Genomic DNA, 3557 nt, shown 5'->3' with positions numbered 1-3557 from the left:
ATATCGATATCATACCCATTTAACAATATCATTTGCTACTATAATATTTATAGAACCTATTCTTTGTTTATGTATTTAAAGTTATATTATGTGCCTATCTATAATGTGTGCAGAGTGCGTATAATAATTATTATTGCTTTACTTGGTTACCGAGTTAAAGTATAGTTAAACTGATACTATTAGGTTATAGGCTAACTTAATAGTTCAGACTACAATAATAATCATGATAAATTTGTTTCTATGGCGATTAGAGGTACCTACTAACGTTTATTACGAAATACCCACTAACAATTAATTTCTCTCATAATAATTAGTATAGTCGTGTCAATATCGATGTATAGTGTTCCAATGTTTGTACGTCCAGTCTTGTATAGGTACATAATACCATATCATGTTCAGCAGGGCGTGAACTTAACTTGATGCACAATAGCTTGTTAAATATCATTAGTATAGCATCAAAAGTCCATTCGTAATACCTGCGTATTACAAAAATATTTCATTTCAAGTTGTAAGTACCTACATAATAGAATAATACGCATATACAATATCCATAGCTGATTACAAACATTTGTAAATAAACGTCGAAACTTGCTTACAAATTGTAATTTATATATACAGCCGACGGTAAAATAACTAAAAAGTATTGATTCAATTGCGAGAGTCAACATTTTCACTAGTTCTATAGATTTATTACGCTAAGATTATTATCTAAGGCATCTCGTGGGCTTTAGTTATATTTTAGTTTTAAAGCGAGTTATGATGAGTATTTTAAGATGTACAAATAATTTACAATTTTAAAGTACCTACTCATAACTCGCTTTAAAGTTAAAATATAATAAAAAGCCTACGAGATGCCCTAGATAATAATCTTATCTTTACATTTTATAAGAGGTCATTACGCTGTAATTTTTAAACTAACGGAGCTAAACGTGATCTGCTGAGAGTAAAATCATCTGCAGTGTTACTCACTTGTAAGACGGACAACAATTATTCATGTCCGTGCGTAGCTTCCTCTCAACATTTTAACGTAGGTACTCACCAATGATTTAATAGTCAACACCAATGTTTATAAGAAGAAATAATTATGCTTTCAATTTTTCAATAAGGACACGTTTAATTCCGGTTATGTAATTGTATGCATTTTATTTTATGTAATTATGTCGGTCGATAACAAATTATAAACCCAATCAAAATATACTTAGACAATTATTTTGTCAAATTTTGGCAGGTATATATATTAAATACATTAAAGTTTCGAAAGGTGAAACCACCACCATAATAATATACGTATAATATGCCCTTTATGACCGAAAACTGTTTTATTAGTTTATTACTTGATTTGCATTTTACATCAATGCAATTTAATATAACATATGAACCTACTTTGATTATAATTCCCTGCAGTGGCGCCCAAGATATATTTTTCAGGTGTAGCAAGAAATAATTTTACCCACCCACCCCCTTACAAACTCAAAATTTTATTATTTTTATATATTATCATATTTTAATTGACAATATTAGTAAATATTAAGGTATCAACCAATGTAATCTGTGATTAATAATGAACATATTTCAAGTTAATTATTTTATGTTATTATACCTACCCACCCCTTATGTTCAATGTGTAGCGACCGCTACACCTAGTAATAGGGTTGGGCGCCACTAATTCCCTGCAGCAGCCAAGAACTATTGGAGATCAAACAATAACGTTAGAACAACAAATCCATATTTAAATAAATATTTAAAAATATACCTACGCATCGAGCTATATTATATTATATACAAAAACAATCCATTCTCTACCGCGGGGAACAGAACACAGTTACACGCGATTTAATGAATTAAAAAACAGTCTCGTCTAATTGTGAATTACGACCAGTTCGGTAAAATAATAATAATTGTTTCCGTCCATTCGACAAAACGTGTGCAGTTACCCACACATACATGGGCACCCCCGCACAATACGATACATTACGATCATTTGCACGATGGATAAAATGTCGAAAAATTGTAATTTTATGGCGCAAGTAGTACTAGTGCACTGCGCTTTAGTGTCATGCTGTGAAATAGTATTTATGAATTCATAATAATACTTGTGGATTTTATAATGTTTTGTATTTTATTCGGGAGTTACGCGCTTGGTTCTTGTGCACGCAGTTGGGCCGTATAAATTAATAGTTTTTCACGGTTTTTCACCATTATTGTTGCACACGCGTCTCCGAAGAATATCTTACCAAGGTGTCTACTAGAATAATAAACGAAGCAAGTTGTAGGGTATACCCCAAAACGGTATTGATTTAAAAATCTATAAATTCGTCTTCATTTAGCATTAATTGAACTTAATAAAGTGCAATACGTATTAATGAAAAATAATCGTTAATCATGTTTTCAAGTAACTATATTGATGTCTTCAAAATAAAGTTCGTGACCTATAAATCTATATATGTAATGTTTATCGACGACATTAATTAATACTTTAGTCGGTGCAGTTGTAATTATTTCATTTAGATTTTAGTATATTTTAATTTATATTGCAATTAATTAATTCATAATCTTCCATAGTTCAATTTTCCCAAGAACTACAGAATAAGTTTATCTTTAGGTTATTTATTTTTGATTAATGTAAGACTATATTTTATTGAAAGTCACTTTAAATTTTTATAAATAGGTAGATATTGACCTTTTTATTTTTAAACATAATATTTCATTGGTCGTGGTTTCAATCTTTCTTGTAACAAAAAAAAAAAAAAAACTGAAATTACAATCGAAGATCATGTACTTCGATAACTTTGTCTTTGTAAGGTCGCTTTATATTTTATACGTACCTACCTACATTGACAAATACTTTTGTTCGATCGCAAAGTACGATATGCATTGTCTATTTCAAAGGCATTGTACGGCCTCTGTATGTAAGTAGTAACTAATAACTATGCACATGGTCAATATACAAGGTTCCCGATGAAGGCACGATTTATTTTTTTACTTCAATTAATTATAATATTGTATTATAAATATCAATAAATAAGCCATATCAGTTGTCGAGACTAATTTACACACTAGTCATAACTATTGAGTAGATGATTATATTATTATTATCGTGGTAAATGCCGAGATGGTTAATAATAAGTCACAAAGTAATATTGTTACATTTTAATCTAGGTCAATAAACTTAGTTTGTTGGTTTAGACGAAACAATGTATACACAATTAATTGTACTACATCAGTTTTCAATTATCTAGTTTGTATGATCATGCTCAATTTTAAAACAAAGAAGTCTTTGAATACGCTCTTCTTTCTTTCTTTTTTACAACGAAGTCAAGTCAACATCAGTGTGTAAAACATAAATAATAACTATACTATAACTAATATATAGTTTGTTATTATTATTATTTACAAAATCATTATTCATTGTGTTTGAAAAATGTTAAGTTGAAACTTTTGAATGGCTGAGTTAACTATAATGTGTTTCATTGTTTGCCTAGTTGAATTTTTTTTTTTAGGATAAAAAAATTCCAAAGATATTAATACAAAAAAAATAATCAGTAAATCACGTGAAA

This window comes from Metopolophium dirhodum, chromosome 8 (genome assembly GCF_019925205.1).
Source record: "Metopolophium dirhodum isolate CAU chromosome 8, ASM1992520v1, whole genome shotgun sequence".
Lineage (NCBI taxonomy): Eukaryota > Metazoa > Arthropoda > Insecta > Hemiptera > Aphididae > Metopolophium > Metopolophium dirhodum.
Note: the sequence above shows the minus strand (reverse complement) of the source record.